Raw genomic sequence first — 21,808 nt, forward strand, 5'->3', positions numbered from 1 at the left:
GTGTGTGTGTGTGTGTGTGTGTGTGTGTGTGTGTGGTGTAGTAATATTTCACATTTGTTTTTTGCTAGAGACTTTTGCCTAAATTCTTATCAGAGACAGGTTTCATTGTATTAGCAATGGGCTGTCACCTAACTTGGGAAAGTTAATAAGTATTTCCCATGACCAAGGGCTACTGTGGAGACTAAAGCATTTGTAACAGAAAGCTTCAGTTTTCTTAAGAGAGCAAATCCTCAAAGAGGAAAGAGCTTCTCAGCTGGCCAAATCATATAAGGACAGATGGGAAGAAGGGATCCTGTCAGGGCCTACTCTGACCTGGGAACAGATTTGAGCAGAGACACTGGTCAGATGAAACTGGAAAATACTTGAAGAAGACTGATGCCAGTCTTTCAATCTCTGACTGTAGTAGGCATTCATCCACCTCAGCACTCCCATACTGGCCAGTACACTCACTCACTCACTCACTCACTCACTCACTCACTCACTCTCATTCACATACTCACTCACACACTCACTCACACACTCACTCACACACTCACTCACTCACACACACTCACTCACTCTTATTCACATACTCACTCACACACTCACACACACTCACTCACATACTCACACACTCACACACTCACTCACACACACACTCACTCACTCACTCACACACTCACCCTCATTCACATATTTACTCTCTCACATACACTCACTCACTCACACACTCACTCACTCACTCATACACACTCTCACACACTCACACACACACTCACACACTCATTCACTCACTCACACACTCACTCACTCACTCACTCACTCACTTACCTTCCCTCCCTCCCTCCCTCCCTTCCTCCCTCCCTCCCTCTGTCCCTCCCTCACACACACACACATTCAGCATTTAGGAAGATCTGGCTTGTACAAGCTGCCATGGAATCTGACTTCTGTGGCTGAGTTGAGTAGAGGTGTGTGGAGTAAGGAAAACATAAGATCTATGTCCTATCCCGTGGAACCCTATTATGTTAGCTGAGAGGTAGAGGCCCCTGTAATCCTTTCTCATAGGAAGCACTCCCATGCTGGTTCCAAATATAATAGGAACTGTGATGTGATGCCAGATGGTCATGGAGGAAGGTGGGCATAGGTCTGGGTAGACTTGGCAGAGAATCAATTTAAGGATGCCAAGAGACACAGAAGGAAGGACTTGTCTCTAAGGAAACAGCACACGTGCATGACTGACATGAAGCAAGAACAGGTGTCTGTGGGTGGGAGAGTCAGTGTGAATATGGAGTAAGAATGTCCTAGATTTTGAGCCTAGCTCAGTATTGACAGTTGAGACCAGCATGGGACACTACTGCTTTGAGTCTTTCTGGTTTCGGTTTCCCCATGGTTTCTGTGGGGTTAATCTGCACTCCAACTATTGGCTCAGGGAATTAATGAATTAATGTGTGGTCATGTGTCTAGCAGCCCAGGGTCTGGCACGGAGGATGTGCTGGGGAGGTGAGTTTCATAGCACCCTGAGCACAGCCTGGTCTGATTCCCTTCCATATACATCACCACTTTCTGTCATTATGGAAGTCATTAAGACAACATGTCACCCAACAGTTGCCACTGTTGCCACATATCTCAGCTCTGCCTGAAGGTGGCATCATTATTATCACTCTATATGGGATATAAAGGGGGCAGTTGGGTCATGAGGGAGCCAGAGTTTCTTCGTGTGCTTTTTCTGTTTCACTGTGGTGACCTCTCAGTTGGGTCAAGGTCATATAGAGCTCTAAGAAACCTCACATACCAAGGGTACCTGTGATCTCTGAGGGAGTCTATACATGGAGCAGCTCTTCTCACACCATCCTTGTGGAAGGGACCTGGGTAGTTGTAGTCATTTGACTTTCTCCCCTCTGCCCTGCCAGTGTTCCCAAGCGTGGTCACCTTAGTCTTATAGCCAGACTTATTTTCTCTCCAAGGCTTATTTGTTAATCTCAGGGAGGCTTTCTAGTGTGATTGTGGTTGCTGGAGAAAGGACTGAAGAAACCTGGAGGAATGCAGAGATGAACTAGAGCTCAATATTTGCTTCTGTTTTTCAGGGAAGACTTAAACTGGTCATACATTTCTTCATCAGCTCGTACACACTTGTACCTGCTGCCCCTGTGGGCCCTGGGACAGACAGATGACTCAGTCTGCTCGTATTTATTTGTGTTTAAAGTTTTAGAACTGGTAGTGGTAGGAAATGAGCAGAGTCCACAATCAACTCGGAAATAAGCCATTGGGAAGAGAATGGCAGAGATCTGAAGACTAAGGCCATTCCAGGGAAGGGAAAGTTAGACATGGTCCTTTGAAGAAAGGAAAAGCTTTGGCTACATAAACCTAAAAAAATCAAGGCTCCCAGGGAAACTATGTTTGTTACATATTTTATGTCCTGGGTTAGTTATTCAAACTACCCAGGTCTTATTTCAACTTATATACCAATTATTGGCTGAAATTTGTATTTTTTATATCATTTTAATAGAAGATGATGTGTTCAGTCAAACTTTTCAGAGGAATAAATTGATGAAATAAAAAAATGGCTGTTTGCAGGGTAGTTATCTTGACTTCTGATGAAGAAATATCATCTTTATGCTTATGTCGACATAGTGGGTCTAGTTTGACCCCTTCACCTACCCACAGTGTATCTATCCTTAGACCAGATTCTTTCTGTAGTCACCTTTCTCAATAGGGGTGCATGAGGCTGAGGATATAGGCAGGGAAGATAAGGATAAAGAAGGAGAAGAGGTCTTGGGTCTTCTTGCCAGATGGAACATCAGAAGCGATTGGTTTTCTCATTTTGAAGTAATCTGGGTCCCAAAAAAACAGGTTCAAGGATGGGGTTGAGACTCGGCCACATTAGTAGATAAGTTATAGCTGTTTGTACATTGCTCAGATGTATGTCAAGTGGCTAAGCTACCCACTAAGAGCACCATAGGAGATCCTTCATGTAAAGCACTGGGTTATGTGTCTGGCTCTTAGGCTATTTTTGAAAGAAATGAAATAGCTGTAGTTAGGCTTTGGGGACCAGAACCCTCGAGGACTTTGAGATCTGCTGCTTTCAGGACTGCTACCCAACATCCCTTCTCATTTACACTTCACACTGCCCTGAGCAGGTGTAATCAGGCTAGAAGCTGAGATACTCAAAGTCACAATAACAAGAGGGATGAAGACATCAGTCTCAGGGCTTCTCCTGTGGGAATCTGAACCTCCCTCCTATCCCATGACACCCCAAGGCCAGTAATACCTCCTTGGGTACTTTAAAAAAGCCCCCAGAGCCCTGCTTCCACCCAGGGGCTCTGCCCCTTTAAGTGGCCCCTTCTCATCTTCACTCTCCTGATTCTATCCATTACCTCTCAATGGAAATTGAAGCTTCATTTTTTTCTTGCTTGGAGCCATTAACACTCCTGGTCTTGACAGGAAACATGGCTCAGCTTTAATTAGCCACAGCACGCCCCCTGCATGAGCTCCAGCTCAGCCTCTGGACTTCAAAGATAAAGGCTTCTCCTTTCTCACTAATCACAGCTATTAATGAGCCAATTAAAGCCTTCTCTAGGCCAAGGCAGGCAGCTCTCTCAGAAACTTGGGCACAACCCTCAGTCCTGCTCTAGGAAGCTCCTCCCCTAGCCCAGATGGAATGTCTCTGGGGACAGATGAGTTGCCATGTGGAATACCAGCTGAGTTGGCTTCCAGCTGTGCAACTTCTCTGCTCTGAGTTCTAGGACCCAGCAAATGTTCTCTCTGAGGTGTTTTCTGTAGCAAGCAATAATAATGCTGTTTCTTGCAAGCAGTATTACAGGAATACAAGCCAGTGGATCACCAATCTTCACAGGCTTCAGATTCCCTAAGCCTTATTAAAATTCTTAGTGGGGCTCCACTTGAGACTCTGACTCAGTTGCTCTGGCAGGACAAAATATAAGAATTTATATTTCTACCCTGTCCTCAGGTGACACAGATACTGCTGGTCCAGGGACCACATACTGAGAAACATTGCTCCAGACTCCACAAAAAACAGGCCACAAGCAATGAGAGCCATTGCTTGAAGATGTTGATTTTGGCCGGCCCTGACCTTTTCCTTTACCTCTGTCTCACAGGACAATTTCCAGGAGCTTTTCATCTGTCTGTCAACAGTTGGGCACACCAGCATGTGTCCCCTTGTAGAGAGTTCCTGACAGTGTCTAATATGTCACAAGTGTTCAGTTGCTGGGCGGAATTCAGCAAGACCACTTCTTTGCCTAATGTTGGTACCAATATTTCAAGTCCAGATGTTGGCATCTTGTCTTCAGCATCTTCTTTGGGAGAGAAAACAGACTTGAGGGTTCTTAAAGAAGAGAGAAGAAAGCATGGAGTCTTCAGGTGTCATCCTGATAGGAACTGAACATGTAACCCAGTTGGTAGAGTGCTTTGCAAATATGCACAAAATCTTGGGTTAATGTTTTCCTAGTGTCTTACTTTTCTATTGTTTTAAGGAGTCACCACAACCAAGGAAGCTTATAAAAAAATTAATTTAGGGGCTCATGGTTACAGGTTCCCAAGGGTTAAAGTTCATGATCATCATGGCTGGGGGCATGGCGTTGGGCAGTGGGGAATGGTGTGAAGCGGTAGCTGAGGGCTTACATCTGATTCGCAAGAATGAAACAGAGAGGGACAAAGAGAAAGAGAGGGTTAACAGAGAATGCTATAGGCTTTTGAGATCTCAAAGCCCATCCCCAGGGACACACCTCCTCCAATAAAGCCACACCCAATTCTTCCCAAACAATTTCACCAACTTTGGACCAAGCATTTCAAAATGAATGTATTGGGGGTGGGAGACACTCTTATTCAAACCACCATCTCTAGCAAGCAAAAAGTCTTGAGTTAGATCTCAGCACATATGGACTGAGTATGTTGGCACATGTATTTCTAGCACTTGACAAGTAGAGGCAGGAAGATTAAAGGTTTAGGTTATCCTTGGCTACATAGTGAATTCAAGGACAGCATGGGTTACATTAGAAAAAGAAAAAGAAGAGGAAGAGAAGGATGTCTTCTTGAACAATGAGTTCACATGAAGACCAACAGAGTCAACTAACCTGGACCCTTAGGGGCTCCCAGAGACTGAGTCACCAACCAAAGAACTATCATGGACTGGAGCTAGGCCCCCTGCACGTATGTGGCAGATGTGCAGCTTGGTCTTCATCAGGTCGCCCAACAATAGGAGCATGGGGTTATCCCTGAATTTGTTGCCTGCCTGTGGATCTCATTCCCCTAACTGGTTGGCCTTGTTTCACCTCAGTGAAAAAGGATGCACCTATTCCTGCAGTGACTGGTGTTTGTGTGCATGATACTGGGGGTGGGGTGGGGCTTCCCCTTCTCAGAGGAGAAAGGGAGGGGGGATGGGGGAGGATCTGGGAGAGAGGGGACTAGGAGAAGAAGGGGGCTGTTAGTAGGATATAAAGTGAATAAATAAATAAATTTTAAAATAAATAAATAAACTATAACTACCCATTTAAAACCAAAGACGTCTTCTTGACAAATGAACCCACATAACAGAGCTTTAGAAAATGGAGACATAGAGGGCTGAAGACATGACTCAGCAGTTGGAATCCCTATTGCTCTTACAGAGAACCCAAGTTCAGTTCCCAGCCTCCACACCAGATGGCTTACAATCCTCTTCAGCTTCAAGAGATCAAACATGTCTGGCCTCCTTGGGCACCCACACTCATGTATAAATACCCCTAAACACACACACACATTCATACATACACACACACACAGAGAGAGAGAGAGAGAGAGAGAGAGAGAGAGAGAGAGAGAGAGAGAGACAGAGACAGAGACAGAGACAGAGACAGAGACAGAGACAGAGACAGAGACAGAGAGACTTAAAATTAATAAGAATAAATATTTGAAAAAAAAAAAAAGGTAGGGGTGGGTTCACCAAGGTGGTAAGATATTGTCTGATTAAGGGGGCACTGGTTAGTGTTCCATTGGTGTCCAACTAATTTTTAACTGAGGATTTTTGCTATTTTCAAAAATATTTTCTGCCTGTTTTCCAGGCCACAGATACACATTCCCATATTCATTTCAGCTACTGCATCCTGCTTGCAGCTCTGAAAGCATGACTCAGAGTCATACTGTGCTTCTGGCCACAAAGACGAGCTTCTGTGGTCACAAAAGATGTTAACAGCTCATGTTGGGTTGCAGCCGTAGCTGTTGTCTCCTTGTCTGAGTCTTCTCATGCTCATCTCAGTCTCTATGCCTCTTCTTCCCTCATCCATCACTTCACTTGCCCTCTTTCTCTCTTTCCTAGCCATTGAATTCAGCCAGCACAGCCATATCAGAAGTGCTGCAGAGAGCTAGCCCCTGGATACTGCCATTTTGGGCTCCTTTTCTTTAGAGATGGCATGTCTCAAAGTGTGTGGCCATGGACTTGGAAGAGTGCTACAAACTGTCTTGTGCCTGGACTTCCTCCAATACACTGAGCTCTGGAAAATAAGTTCTGTATTTTCTCTGCATGGCCATTCAAAGCCTTGAATGGGACCCAGGAGACTCAGGAGGGATTCTTAACAGACAGCACTCCCCAAATGTACTATGATTATTCTCTCCCACAGGGAAACTTGCATTGACATAAAGTATCGGGGACCTGAAGGACACTTGACATTAGAAAACCTCAGAGCAGCAGGTTTGGGCTCCAATTCTAGGATTTATACCTCACTTAGCCTGTCATCATATGATAGACACAATACAATGGCCTAAGCTTGAAGGGCAGCTGCAAGGTTTATGTGAGAGAACATACAAGAAGTATCTAGCACAGGATGGGGTGGACAGTAGCGAGTCAAAAAATGGAGAATTTATTTTTTTTCCTTTCCTGGTGGAAGTTTATAATCAAAATCAGCAAACCAAAGTTGTAGAAAGCAGGCTGTTACAAGAGTAAGGGGTCGGTCGTGCTTCAAGGCCTCGGGATGTTAACACTAACAGAGCTAGAATTATCCAAGCAGGCTGCCTGGAGGAGGTGGGGTCTCTGCTGGGCCTGATTTAGAAGCTCAGTTCTCCAACCAAAGCTGGAGATGGGGGAAAAGGAGGCTTTGAGGATTGTATCTCTCTATGAGCAAGCTACAGCAAGAATCCTTGTCTTTATTTTCGTTTTCCACCCTGGAGGCCCATTTCCCCATCAAATCCAGCCGACACAGCACTTGCATTTCCTTCCCACAGCCTGAACTTGGCCAACATCTCAAGTTCCCCTAGGTGTGAGCCTCTGAGTGGGGCCCTCCGGGCTTGTGGAAATTCACTGGGTTCAGCCTCTTTGGCTGCCCAAGGAAATCTGCCATACCAATGCCCCCCAGAGACTAAGCAGGTCATTGGGTACCAAATAGGATCTGGGCCTGCTTATCCTTGCTCAGGGCCGAGAGGTGGACATGGAATGAAGCAGGTTTTCTAGCCTGTATTCGATCTCACCCCTCCCACCACCCCAAATACACCCTGCAAGCAATTTAGAATGTTTTAAACCATCTATGGGTTGTCCTTAACTCATCTCCCCTTTGCTACATTGCTAGAACTTTCATTGTCGACCCCATGGCACAGATGAGGACACAGATGCCCGGAGAGAGAGCCTAACAGCACACCTGGTCTGCAGCCTCAGCTGTCAAAACCACCTAGTCCCCTTGTACTTTCCCTGAAACCACAGTGTTTGGGTCCCTAGAGTCTGGAATTCTGGGAAGTAACTGGGGTTAACATCCTTTTTTTACTGTGTCCCTTGTACTCTTGGGCACTGCACACATTAATCCCCGGAGAGAATGGGAATACAGGAGTCTCATTTTGAGACCACATGGGGCTATGTTGAATACTTTGCCTTTGTTCCTCTCTCATTTAGCCACCCTGGGTGTTTCTAGCATAGAGTAAGCCTTATTGTAACTTTACTTACCAAAGCATCATGGGTTTTATCTTCCTGAGACTCATTTAGTTTACTGGGTTTCACCAGGACCCCAAATATTCATAAGCAGACCCCCGTGGCTGGACATGGAGGGGGTCCTGTAAGATTTCACTGTAAAAGAGCTGCGGTCCAGTGCGTTCACGTCAGACCCGGAGCTTGCTGCAGCGCCTGCCGAAACCGCTTCAATGATTAGCGAAGGTGCCAGGGAAATTATGAAAACCATGTGACAGGTAAATGGCTGTTCCTGCTACTTTCTTAAGTTTCAAAGAGAGGACGGCTTGCTCCAGCGCGTGGGCTGGGAATATGGGCTTTGCTGGCGCTTTCCAGAACGCACAGGGCAGAGCAGACCATAGTCGTGTTCTGCTGCCCTCCTCAGAGGATTCCAAGTGGGCCTCTCTGCTTGTGGGACTGAGGCCCGGTGCAGAACCGGCTCCATCCAGACACTGCGGCTTTGTTCTCTCCATGAGGAGCAGATGTACAAGGGATTCTGAGTGGAAACAGAGTACTATAAACAGGCCAGAGAGCTTCAGAGCTCGAAGACATTGTAAGTCACTAAGTCCAATCTTCTGCCCCACTAGAGAGGGAAACTGAGTCCAGGACAAAATGGCAAACAACTTTAATCATGACTAGGTTAAGCATTTGAGCCTCTCTGCCAAGTCTCAGAGCTAGGATAAGCGTTTCTTCTTCTTGACTGATCAGATTGGGTAAGTCCCGTCTGTGGAGGAGGCTGAGTGTAGCTTGGAAAGGGAGATAAAATGATTGCTTGCCAGTCTCTAGGCATCTGACCCTGTCCCTCGAGGATCTGAATATCCAGAGAACAGACAGGCAGAACATACCTCAGAATAGCTCAAGCTAGAAACCAACCTGCTTTTGACACAGGATAGGAGAAACTACAACGGCCAAATGTCTGACAATTTCTACAAAGGTCCCATGAAGTGTTTTAAATGGGTCTTTCACACCTCCATGATGAAACCCTCGTGGTAAATAAACATCAACTTAAGGAAGTGTCACAGTTCCTAGTCAGCTGTTAAATTCACTATGCACATTTCTACAGTCAAAGTCTGGCCCACTGTCCCGGGAGCTTACTCTACTGACATAGGTTCTTGCTTTTCTCTCTGTTTCCAGCCTTTGTACTGCAGTCTGTGGTTTTTTTTTTTTTTTTTTTATGTAGGAGCCAGGGATCCGTTGTACATCACCAAACAGTGTTGTACACCACTTCTGGCTTCCTGTTGGAGTCCCTATCATGGCTTCCATCACTTCGCCTGTCTTCTCATGTTATACCACCCATTCTCCCCTTGGTCTCCATGTTCCAGCCACAGTGATTTGTTTCTCCTGAACAAACCAAGTTCTTCAGGTTTGAACATCTTCATTTGTTTACCTTCTCCCCCAGGGACCTCCTGTGGCTGGCTCTTGTCCTAACCGAGGTCTTCAATCAGGTGTCCCCTAGAGAGCTGCTGTTCTGTCATTGCACAGGCTAGACCCTGTTTGATTGTTTTACAGCCATCCCTATGTTAAGTAACTATGTGTTTTTTTGCTTCTATGTTCATTTTGTCTCTGGCTACAATATAAACATAGTGATGGCAAAGATGACCACACCTTAGAAGAGGAAGAGAAGAGAGGAGGAGGAGGAGGAAGAGGAAGAGGAGAAAGACTATTTTATTGGCTTTCTGAATGAGCTCTAAGAAGACAGGTAGGATTTATTTAAGTGGAAGAAATATATGAAAATGTCCCAAGCTAAAGTCAGCTATGTGCTTGGGTAAGAGTCTGTTGTATACGGACATGGGCTGGGGGTGGGGGAGGAGCCTTTAGAGGCTAGAGACACACCTAGTCACTATTCCTTGCAGTCTTCCTTTGCAAGCACATGACATTATTTCCCACTGAAATAATGGGAAAAGGAGAAGAGAGCCACAGAAACTTAGTCACATAGTATCCGCAATCAGTGCGTGGAAATAAAGTTCATCCTTACCAGGGCTGTACAGTGTCCTTGCCAATACAGAGAAGTGAGGACAGAATTTATCTGGACTGGTGGGGGGAGGGGAAAGAGGGAAGGAAGAGACAGAGAAATCTTTGCTATCACCTGTAGTCTAGCACAGAATCTTTAAATCACAAACTTGCCAACTGCACTGATTTCAGTCCCATGGAGGCCGTGAGGACCACATCCCCACCACTCCTGTGTCCTTTAGTTTTCCATTTCAAGAGGATATCTGTGCTTTTTCTATCCCTCCAGTGACACGGAGCTGTCTCTAGTTAGAATGCCAGCCTTCCCTTTCCTCATTTGGAGGTGGACCCAGGTGAGATCCCCTCCATGCTCATCACTCTAGTTCCGGGACTGGCTACTCTGCTTGGGACCCTTTTCAGTGTTTCCACCAGATTCTCCTGTGGTGGTTTGAACGAGAATGGTCCTCATAGGTTCCTATGTTTCTTCCTAATTGGTGGAACTGTTTGGGAAAGGATTAGGAAGTGTGGCCATGTTGGAGGAAGTGTGTCATTGATGTTGAACTTTTAGGTTTTGAGAGGCTTGTCATTCCCAATATGCTCTCTACTTCCTGCTTGAGGTTTTAAAAGTGAGCTCTCAGCTGTTCCTGCTTCCATCCCTTTGCTCCACCATCATGGACTCTAATCATCTATAACCAGAAGCCCAATTATATACTTTCTTTCATAAGTTGCTTGGTTAAGATGTTTCATTACAGCAATATAGAAGCAACTAATCCACTGTCTCTACTTTGAGCATACACCCCCCCTCGACTGCCTCAGTGTACTTCATTCTGCCTTCATTGCTTTCAGGGACACTCCATGGCATTATGCCAGGAGCCATCAGAACACTTCTCATAGCCTTTGACCCTGCTTTAAGATCACATGTGCCAAAAGATGACAATAATATCACATAATGCAGTGCTGTGAAATGCAGCAGGATTGTGGGTACCTCAAACCTCAACCCGGAAATTCCATTTTTTCAGTATACATGCCGTAAAACAAAGCTTATATGCCCACATGCTTATGGTAGCATGAGTCACAATAGTCAAGAGTTAGAAATGTGACATAAATGTAACAGTACCTCTAGCCTTACAAGGGAGGAAAGACATATGGATGGAACCTGAAAACAACAAGCTAAGTAAATCAGAAGCATAAGAATAAAAACCACTGATTCTAGTTCTGTGACATACCTACAAGAAGCCATTAATAGAGTCTGACTGTGGAATCGTGGTCACCAGGAGTCTGGGTGGGTGGGAAAGTAAGTGTGGAGTCATTGTTTAAGGAGTTGGATTTATTTTGGGGATGAGAAAGTAATAAAGGTGGATAATAGTGCTGGCTGTAACAACACTGTGGACAGTGTGTAATGCCCCTGATCATACACTTAAAATTATATATACATATCTATAGAAAAACCAAACATTGATATCCCCCATACCTGGTAAAACACAATCAAGTGCATAGCTGAGTAGAGTTCAGGGACTGTCATATAAACTGTGAGCCGCTGAGGCTGGCAGCAGACTATGGCTGTTCATGATATCAGTGGTCAAGTACTAGATCCAGCGATTCTTATGAATTCCTTTATTAACCCCACACAGCTTCTACTGTAACTGTCAACTGCTCCAGTGAGTGGGCCTGAGGCTAAGGAGTTTGTTTAAGGTCATACAAGAATAGCTTGGGATTTGACTGTGAATGTCTGATTACAGGGTCTCTGTTCTCAGGATTTGACTGTGAATGTCTGATTACAGGGTCTCTGTTCTCAATCATTATCCCCAACTACTTCTTGAAATAAAAATTAAGAGCAAGAATACATGGGCTCATTTCACAGGTACACACACACACACACACACACACACACACACACACACACACACCCTGGAGGTAGCATAACGGGTGAACCATTTGTAAAAGCTTCTTATAGAAGGAGTAGCCTTTACTCCAGGTTTAGTCCTCTGTTGAGATGTGTAGAGAGAATAAATGCTGAAGGGCCATGGATGTATTCTTAAGAAAGCAGGGCATCTTAGCAAGGGGCCTTCAGTGTGGGATGAGAGAGGACAGAGAACCCCTCCTGCATTCTGCTCACAAGCCTTGCCAACATCTAGGCCTGGCTTTGGAGAATCTTTGTGCTCCTTTCCCCAAGATTTCTTGTAGATGGCACCTGTGAAATTGTGGCCTGAGTGTGGGTCCATTATTCCTTTAGGCAGGCAGTGCTCCAGGGCAGAGCCTGGGCCCAAGGCCCAGCAGGATCTAGCGCAGTGGGTACTTCTTGCTGAGGAGATGAAAAATGGGAGAGGGCCAGAGAAAGCTTTGGAAGACCTTAGCCTTGAGCAACTCCTGTTCAATTCTCCCTGTTTCCTTATAATTAGAACAAATTCACTGTTAGCTCAGTTTCCATTCCCGAAGGTGGGAGGAATGCAGGAAACGTCTCCCAAGATGCTGAGCGTCCTTCTCAGTCTGACTGTCTAGACATATGACCCATGGGCTCCCCTTGGTGTGATGTCGTGCTGAACTGGTGGGGGGGCTGCAGCTGCAGCTGGGGAGCATTACCTCTGGGGCTGGCAAAGCCTCCATTGTGGGCTGAGGATTCCTCATTCTAGAACACAGCAGCCCCACTAAATGACTGTGACACACACCTGGCTGGCAGTTGCCTGTGTGGGTGAAGCTGGGGGCTCTGCTGCACTGCCAATCCCACCAGGCACAATTCACATGGAAGGCACAGCAGATGGCATTTCCTGGAGCTGCACACCATGTGTGCCAAGCAGAATGAGTCTGTGTGTAGCTGGCTGTCCTTGGGGCCATCTCCCTAACTTTGAATGATCTTGATATTCCCCAGGCTTCATTGTCTGCCGGGGTCCTGGATGCCCAACTGTCTATACTGGATGTAATTAGACTTCACTTCTCTTTTGTCAAATAGATCAATGCAGGCTAAGTGAAGGACTTCTTGTAACTCTTGCAGCTTTAAACTCATTTATAAGTTGAGGGTAGAAGAACCTACCTTTAGATTTTTTTTTTTTTTTGGAAGGTTTAAATGAGACAGTACTGACAAGATTCTTAGAATAGTGCCTAGTGCATAGTAAGTTGTATGTGTTTTGTTCTGTGCATGCATATTTATCTCCATATGCCACTGGTCAATCTCAGGGCTGGAAGGTGGTAAAAAAAACTAACTGAAACCTGAGTCTGAGTCCTAACTTTACCCCAAAGATGAGATAGTTGGAAAGATCGATTGCTTTCTTTAAACCCCATTTTCTTAGTTTTACAACTGTGGTTTATGTCAACTCAACCCTGAGGGTCTAGTCACACCTTCACACCTTGGCATCCTAAGACCCAAAAGCTTGACCACTAGATTCAGCTTCCATTCTCACCTCAAGTCTTGGCTGAGCTCATCTCTGGCTACCCTGTGCCTTAGGGTCCTTAACCTGGGTGGCCTGAGCCTTCTATGCTGTAGGACTTAGACCCTGTAGAAAAGACCAGGGCTAATCAACAGAGATTAGTTCTGGGAAACAACAACTAGCTCAGTGTCCCCAGAGAGGGTGCTTACATAGCCAGGCCATTGGGGGTGGGGGTCTGAACATTCCAAGTCTGCCTAAAGTGGCCTCTGGGGAGGACCTAGAGGAAAGGGGAAGCTGGTACTGGGGCTGGAGTCCTTAATCTTGGGGGATTAAGCTACTGCAAAGTGGATTCAGAAATGAGTACGGATTTACTTCTCCCATCTCAGGCTGCTCTGTGGGGAGAGGTTTTAAATAGCAAAGGTGACTTTGGCTTAACTTGGCCAAGCTTACAGTTGAACACATTCTTCATTTGGTTCCCAGAATTCAGAAATAGTCTGGTGATAGGCAGGGAGAGTAATGTAGGTGCTCCGAGGGAAATAAGACCATGGTCTGTTCTGATGGCCCCAAAGGGAAATTAGCCCCCACTAATTAGATAAACCCAGTGGGACCTTCTTGATCATTGTGAAGGATTTTAGGGCTTACCATGCCTGAGAATTCTTTTGTGACCCTTAAACAGTGAAACCAAATCTTGGAGACAAAAATAGATTGGCTCAAAATCACCCTAGAAAAAAAATTAAATCACTGGCAGAGTCAGGGCAAAGCTCTGGGTCTCCTGGTTAAAGTAAAGCTGACCTCTAAGATTTATACATGGTTCGCGGGCTTCTACTCTTTAGATATGGAGCCTCTGCACCAGCCACAACCAGTATAAATTGATATGACAGTCACACATGCAGATATGGATTTAGTATTTGTTGCATGTAGGGTGTAGATGAGGCAGGATAGAGTTGGGTAGGCTCCAATGAACCAAGGGTAACCCCTGACCTCCATTAGCAAGGCTGAGAGCAGCCTTGGGTATGAACTAGGGAAGAGGTACACATTTGCCTGGGGAGAAGAAGGCAGGTCTTGGAGCTGGAAAACTGTTCCTATTTTCTGTTTTTGAATTTTCATTGCTTTTATAGCTACTCTTAGCCTAAGAGAGGAATCAGAAGGCCTTTGTTAGCAAGGCAGCTCCCTCACTCATGTACTCCAAGTGAGCCTTTCCTATCTTAACAGACACAATGAGCATCCATTAGTTCCCAACATCCAGCATCAGTTATCCCATCAGTCTTCTGTCTCTACCATGACCTTGTATCCAGTATCCAGCAGGACTTTCTATCAGTCTCCAATATCTAGCACAACCTCTCATTGAGTGGGCTTTTGATTTGTTCTGGCCTAGCTTCTGATTGGTTCAAGCTACATTATATCTCATCTAGTATAACACTGGACTTCTCATTTCCAACCTGAAGACCATTTTTGCCTTCTTGGTGATATTTCTATAACAAAACAATCTTTAGGAACTGAATTTTGTGGGTATCTGACATCACTTCTAATTCTTGTCAGAGCTGTTCTGGAGCAATCACAGCCAAAGAAGTTCTGTGTCATCACAAAGACCAGAGCTAGGACCAGTGGGAGGAGCAGAGGGAAGAGGTTCTAGTTCTGAGGTTGATGATACAATCTACTTAGCAGAGGGTTCAGTGTTATAATGTGCTGCTTGGGACAGGAAGAGAAAGCTAAGCTGTGATTTCCCACATCTTGGGAAGCATACAGATAGGTGCATCAGGGCCCTCTGCTTAGTGAGGCATCATAGAGAGTGTTCAGGGATCAAATACAGGCCTCCCATTCCACATCAGGTCTAAAGTCTGCAAGCATTGCTTTCAGCCTGTTTCCATGCTGTACTCTTGGGCAGAAACACTGTGGGGGTTTGAAAGAGGATGATTTTTTTCTCTTCCTTGGAGACAAATATTTCCTAGGACCAGGTAGTCTCTCTCCTACTGAAATATGTTGGAACTGTGGTAAGAAAAAGCTGCCCTCTGGTTCCCAGCCTCTGAGACCCCCTCTCCCAGACTTCAAAGAATTTGCAGATAAGAGGGGCTTTGTGGCTAGGTGAGAACCTGCTCTCCCCAACCCTCCTGTCCTCCCCCTTGCCAAATGTGCACAAGAAAATTTAACTTGCTTATCTGACTAGGATTAGATTTGTCACCAGGAGCTCGAAAGGCCAAGGTGTGTGTGTGTGTGTGTGTGTGTGTGTGTGTGTGTGTGTGTGTGTGTGGACATTGTTCCTTCTGAGGAACTCCTACCTGCATGGAAGCGTGAGGCTTGGCTAGCAATGGAAAGGGTTGCCTGGAACCTGGGAAGTCAGCTGGTACCAATGAGGGAGGAAGAGTTGAGTGGAAAGGATTTCAGGAGAGGAAAGAAGGCACTTTCATCTCCTGATTAAATGAGACAAAGGCTCTCTGCTTTGGAGGGAATGAGTTTCCCTTAATGCAAAGTCCTTATTTCACAGGTGCTGAGTGGGCAATCAGATGGCTAGAGAGATGGAGTACTAAAACAGATCATAGTTCATTTACAGACATACTGATGCTTCTTTAGTCAGTCATCCCTAGCCTGTATCCCCAAGGATCTCAAAGTAAACACCACAGTTATCATTCAATTTGGAGCCAAGCCTCAAAAGATGGAAAGGGTGTGACTACAGGCTGTAGGCAAAATTGAGCTGGGGTCTCAAAGAGGGTTATGGGCTTATTTATTCCCCAAGAATTTGAGATTTTCAGAACATTTCATGGACCACTTTGAAATGAAATTCAAAATGACTTGATATGTTGGCTGAGTGTTGAATTGCTGCTTTTTAAATTGGATTTTAGTATGGTTAAGATAGAGGAGGCATAAAAATTCATGACAAGCTTATAGAAGAAAATAAAGAAAATAGATTTCAATGTAATCCGTGTGTGTGAATTGAAAGCTTGTAGGGTGGGGGTGCATTCCCGTGCCATCTCTTATTCCACACAAACCATGGGAGATAACTCACACACTTTTCATATATGCACACTTAGGTTCAAGGAGTTCAGGTCACATAGCCAGAATGGCTCTGATGCTAAAACCACCGGATTTCTATTATACCACAGGGCACAGGGATCTCCAGATCTGTCTTCGGGAAGGACCCGTGGGCACTCCTGCTGGAATTAAGAGACCATGGAAGCAGAGATGAAAAGCTTTTAGTCTGAACAAAAATGCAGAGGCAGCAGGGCTGGCGTGAACACCATGGAGAAGTGGGTATTGTTTATGGTGAGTAGAGAAAGTGTTTGCTGAGAGAGGAGAGAGAAAAGACTGGGAAGGGAGATGGGGGTGGGCAGGGACTTGTACAGAGAAGACTTAGATTACTGGATCCACACCTGATCCCACTCTCATAGTCCTGGGACAGAGCTGACACCAAAAACTATTTGTTGGAAATATTGGAAACCAAGGAAACATGCGAAAGCTGGAGTTAAGAGAGGAACTGAGTTCTGAGTTATTTAAATTTGTTGTGCTCCTACAAATACATTTTTAACAAGCACATCAGCTATGATGGAACATTACTGACAACTTAGTTTGTGGTAGGCACCTTTCAACATTTTACATGAATTAACTCATGTATCCTTACAACATCACTGTGAGATAGGGCTTGCTATGTATCAGCTCACAAAGGCTGTATTTATTCACCTTGGAGGACTCGCATAGAATCTCTGTGTCCCAGTGTTTGTATCTATAACAGAAACTGAACAAGTCTTGCATGGGGAAGAAACATTTGTGTAATCCTTATCGGGTATCAATATTGAGGCAACAAGCGGGACTCCAGACATTATTTACTTTGCTACCCCATGCTTCCTCCTAAGGATCGTGCACATAGTAGATCGTGGGCATTAGAGGGGTTGCTGAAATCCTTGAGAATTTCGGAACCTGGGTCACACTGGCTACAGACTGACATTTCATTCATAGGAAGGACAAGGCAGATTTTCCTGAGCTGGAAAGTCCCCTCCCGCCAAGACACACTCTTCCCCTGATTCACAGGGTCTGATCTCCAAGTGGTAAGCTTTTAAGCAGCCTTTGAGGAGGGAAGGCTCCCCCTGACAAGGTTATGCTTCTCTTTACGCTGGTGTCAGCCCTTGGGCAGGGTGGATTCCCGACTTCCTGGGTGGTATGTGCAAGGCTGTGTCGGCTTGACTGAGAGCCAAGTGCGGATACTGAGCGCGTGTGCCTCATGGTGCTGGCTGGGGGGTAGCAGCTTATGTTTGTGTTAGTGTGAACACTGCGGCCTTTGCGGCTGGTTGCTGGCCTTTGTGGTTGGTTGTTCCTACATAAGGATTATGTGGTCCTTCAGGAAAAATAATCACTCAGCAAAGGAAATATATGCTGGGAATTACTGATTGTGAGTGTTAGGCAGTGGTACCCTACAAGTGATCTCTGCAGGCTGGCCTCCAGCACCCACACTGATGTCGGGGACTCTGTATAACCTTTGCTAGGATCCTTACTGAAATGTTTGCTGAGGTTTTGGCCTTGCATTTGGACCTATTAGCAGGAAAGGGGGCGAGGAAGCTAGTGGTACAGAAGGGTGACTCTGGGCCACAAAGAAAATGGAGAAAAAAGATGTGATCAGGTAGGAATAATAGGTCAGTGAGGTCATCAGGCATTCTCTCCTGCCAGTGATACTCATAGACATTATTCTGCATTGGTAACCATCATAGGCTCTGATAGCACATATACAAGGCTTGGGTTTGTGTTGCTAGGTCAGTGCATAGCAGATCAAGCAAGTTTCCTATAAACCTAGAGCAGGGGCAGGTGGTGAACAGTTATTGTTGTTGTCAGACCATTGGCTGTTTACTGTCACTGCCATAGCCCCCTTCTCCTGGCCATAGGAAGAATGTATTTTCTATGCTACCTTGGGGTTGGAACTATTCGCAGAAGACCCAGCTCACCCTAACCTGTCAGACCTTTTACATCCTCCTCCCAACCCTCAGTGGAACAGCTCAGTTGGAGTCTGTTTGCACAGCTGGTCTGGGGTAGCCCAGTAGGTGGGGAGGGGCTGCCCTCTGGTTCCTGGGGTTCCAGCCAAATATCCCTAGGCCAATTGGAAATAGCCCAGGAGGATGAAAGGAACCTTGCATATCCACAAATGGGATGTGGAATCATGGATGGGAACCACAGGGCTGCTTACTTCCTGTTACCTATTTCTGCCTAGTGGATCCTTTATGAGCCCCACTTCATCTGTAAAAGGGAAAGAACAGTATACTATAACTCTATAGTATACTATAGTATACTATAACTCTAGCACTATAACTCTCTAATACTATATATAGCCTATTGTGGGGAGTTGGGAAACTAACCTGATCATCCATGGAAGCAACCTGGCAAGTGGCTGGCACATTAGGTCTCTACTTGCCAGCTCCTTTCTATTTCTTCTTTGTCTAAGCTATTTCTTCCACCCTTTGCCAGCCATTAGTTATTTATGTGTCCATCTGTGTTGACCATATGCACCATTCATTAATGACGCTTCAGTGAGTGACATAGGTCCTGCCCTCGCAAACTCAGGTCATATAGTCATGGAAGACGGACAGACATGAGCAATCCATATAACAACTGTATGGCTTCTCAGGAGTGGTCATGACTCAGTGGAGCTGAAGCCTGCTCAGCTCACTGTGCTCAGGATCACATGCCCTTCTCATAATGTCGCCTTTTCTATGAACTTTCCCTGGGTCCCCTAAGCATCTAAAGCCACAGTCCTTGGACTTCCGATCAGAGGATAGGGACCTTATCACTGTGATTTGTAAATCTGTTGAACCATATTAGGGTGGGTCCAAGGCTCAGCTCTCTTTACCACCCTTCCTCCCTTCCTCCCTTCCTCCCTTCCTCCCTTCCTCCCTTCCTCCCTTCCTCCCTTCCTCCCTTCCTCCCTTCCTCCCTTCCTCCCTTCCTCCCTTCCTCCCTTCCTCCCTTCCTCCCTTCCTCCCTTCCCCTTTCTTTCTTTCTTTCTTTCTTTCTTTCTTTCTTTCTTTCTTTCTTTCTTTCTTCTTACTTTCTTCCTCCTCTTCCTCTTTCTCATCCTTTTTCAGGGCTTCTTCAGCCTCTCGAGGGCACTTTTCACTCCAGGCCCTGATGAGTTCTTTGTTGAGCTATCCCCACTACCCAGAAGCTCTTCATTCATGCCTCTGACTACAATCCAGCAGAGTCCCACTCCTGAGTGTCCACCAAGTGTCCATCTCTCTACAGCAGCACCATTCAACAGTTTCTCAAGTGCAAGAGGGAAGAGACTAATTCGCAGCAGGGATCAGTTTTTCTGGATTTGACCCCTGCTGGCCTGGGCCCCTATTCTTCTCCTTTCTGCTAAGTCTCTGTGATCTGAGTCCAACAGGATGTGACAAGGTAGGATATGTGGTGGTCACACATATCTAGCCAAGAGGACAGAAGCTCCTTACTCTGCATGAGATGAGGATGCAGGAAAGGAGAAGTACTGACCAGCCATCATGTCCCAGGCACTGCAACACCAACAACACCAGCAACACCAGCAACATCAGCAACATCAGCAACACCAGAAACACCAGAAACACCAGAAACACCAGCAACACCAGCAACATCAGCAACATTGTCAACATCAGCAACACTGTCAGCATCAGCAACACCAGCAAGGCTTTGGAAGGAGTTTTAGAAATTTAGGGTAGATATTCAGATCTGCAAGAGGGGTGTGGCTTAAAAAGTAAAGCAGACATGGACAATTCCTCCAATGCTAATATATAGGTCTGTCTGACATCTGCCTCTAAGTTTCTGCTTCTCCCTGTCAGAACAGGCTATGTGGTACCCATTTGCCTGGAGTCCTGGAGGCCTTGAGAGCAGAAAAGCATGGGAAGTAGACACTCTGGAGAATGACTGACAAGTTTTCGGCAAGACATATTTTCAGGTGGAAATTTGGTCCAGGAGTGCGATCCCAGAATGAGTTTCCCTGGTGATGGATGCTGAGATGTTCTCATCTGCCTCTGTGCTCTCTCCCACTCATCCTATCCTCCACTCAGCTTCTTGTTCTCTCTTTGGTCTCTGGCCAGTGATGCTGGGGGTAGAAGAGCCAGATAATCCATCAAGCAGGAGATTCAGGGAAACTGGGGCCATCAGTTCATGAATCAGCTCAGTTCTGCTGCTCTGTCAGATACAGAACAGAGGCATCTGGAATATGTACCCCGGTGACACTGACAGAGAAAGAGAATCCTGGCCCCGAGAGATCAGAGCTCAAATCCCTGCTCTCCTCTCACCAGCTCATGACCTTGAACACACTAACTTGACTTCTCCACGTTTCAGTGCTCCACTGTCAAACAACTTTGTCTGACTTGTAGGTTACTGAGAAGATCAAGTGAGGGAGAGAGAGAGAGAGAGAGAGAGAGAGAGAGAGAGAGAGAGAGAGAGAGTTTCCAGGCAGTGGAAATGACCATGATTGTATACTAGTGGACTAGTTGCCAAGTCCAGTTATATCCAGGTTCCCTAACTTGTACACTTTTGTTATATATAGGCAACCAACTCATACTGACTATCCCTAGCTTACAGCTTGGTATGGAGGCAGAGAGATATACTTGATGAGCTTAGATTGACTCCTCTGGGTCTAAATGATATAGCTGCAGGGGTTGAAAACACATTCAAATTAGTCCATAGTTACGCTAACTGCTTAAATGACTGGTCTATGAGTGTGGCTGACGTTGATACAATGCACCATTACAAGGATCATTAGAGACCCACTCAGTGTAAAAGGTGTATTGTTTATCACACAGAACTAAGCTGCAGTCCTCAATGAACTTATAAGCTATTGGGAGATAGGAGATACCCACTGAAGATAACTTAGCCAAACATATACACAAGAATATTCAAGATACCAAGTCTAGTCAGTTCACAATAGAAGCCCCAGTGCCTCATACATGCAGTCAACATTTAATATATTTCTGCCTCACAAAGGAATAAAAAGATGTACCATTTGCAAATCCTTCTATAGTACCCCTGTGGCCTTTGGGATTTCCATATCCTTCATAGCTTTGGAAAGACCCCTTCTGAGTCACAGACCTCTCAGCTGCTCTACAGTTGTCATGTGTGTCTGCTGACCCTGATCATGAGGGTCTGAAACCCCTCTCCCTTGTGTCAATCTAACTATACAGGGAATTTTTTTTTCTGGGTTTTGTCACTTTACTGAAGATCTGATGGTGTCATCAAGGAGAAATCACAGGTCCTACCAACTGCATAAGTTGAACGTAGGGAAAACTTCCCACTTCCTCAACTCTTTGTGACCTGTGACACTGTCAACAGACTCCAGAGAAATCCAGTTCAGTGACTTCCCATCAGAACTTGCTCCACTCCAGACCATAGCTTTTCTCAAAAAAAAACCAACAACAACAACAACAACAACAAAAAAAACCGGACTGCTGATTTACTTTCTGTCATTGAAGAGAATTAGAAGAAAAACAGTATTTTTCATTTTCCTTCCCACATTAATATCCTCACAGGGGTTCCTGTCCCAGGGGTTCCCAGAGGAGTTCACAAAGGGCAGAGAGGCTTGTTTTGACTCAAGATGGAGACATTCTATTCAACACTGAGACCTACCCAGATTGCCTCATGCTTTCTCTGC

At 45.5% G+C, this 21,808-nt stretch overlaps 1 protein-coding gene and 1 long non-coding RNA gene across 4 annotated transcripts in view; one reads left to right on the top strand and one right to left on the bottom strand.

Annotated features, from left to right (window-relative positions):
- The window catches only part of Trabd2b (TraB domain containing 2B), a 265,876-nt gene that overhangs the window by 221,638 nt on the left and 22,430 nt on the right, over positions 1-21,808 (bottom strand). The window lies entirely within an intron of this gene.
- The window catches only part of LOC143442378 (uncharacterized), a 45,175-nt gene that overhangs the window by 22,363 nt on the left and 1,004 nt on the right, over positions 1-21,808 (top strand). The window contains exons 2-3 of one of the 2 annotated variants that reach the window (XR_013110505.1): positions 16,305-16,464; positions 17,155-17,243. This is a non-coding gene — a long non-coding RNA (uncharacterized LOC143442378). Of the gene's footprint in view, positions 1-9,541; positions 9,597-16,304; positions 17,244-21,808 lie in introns of those variants that run through there. The other variant, XR_013110506.1, reaches the window with a different exon arrangement.

The sequence above is a fragment of the Arvicanthis niloticus genome, chromosome 5, assembly GCF_011762505.2.
Source record: "Arvicanthis niloticus isolate mArvNil1 chromosome 5, mArvNil1.pat.X, whole genome shotgun sequence".
Lineage (NCBI taxonomy): Eukaryota > Metazoa > Chordata > Mammalia > Rodentia > Muridae > Arvicanthis > Arvicanthis niloticus.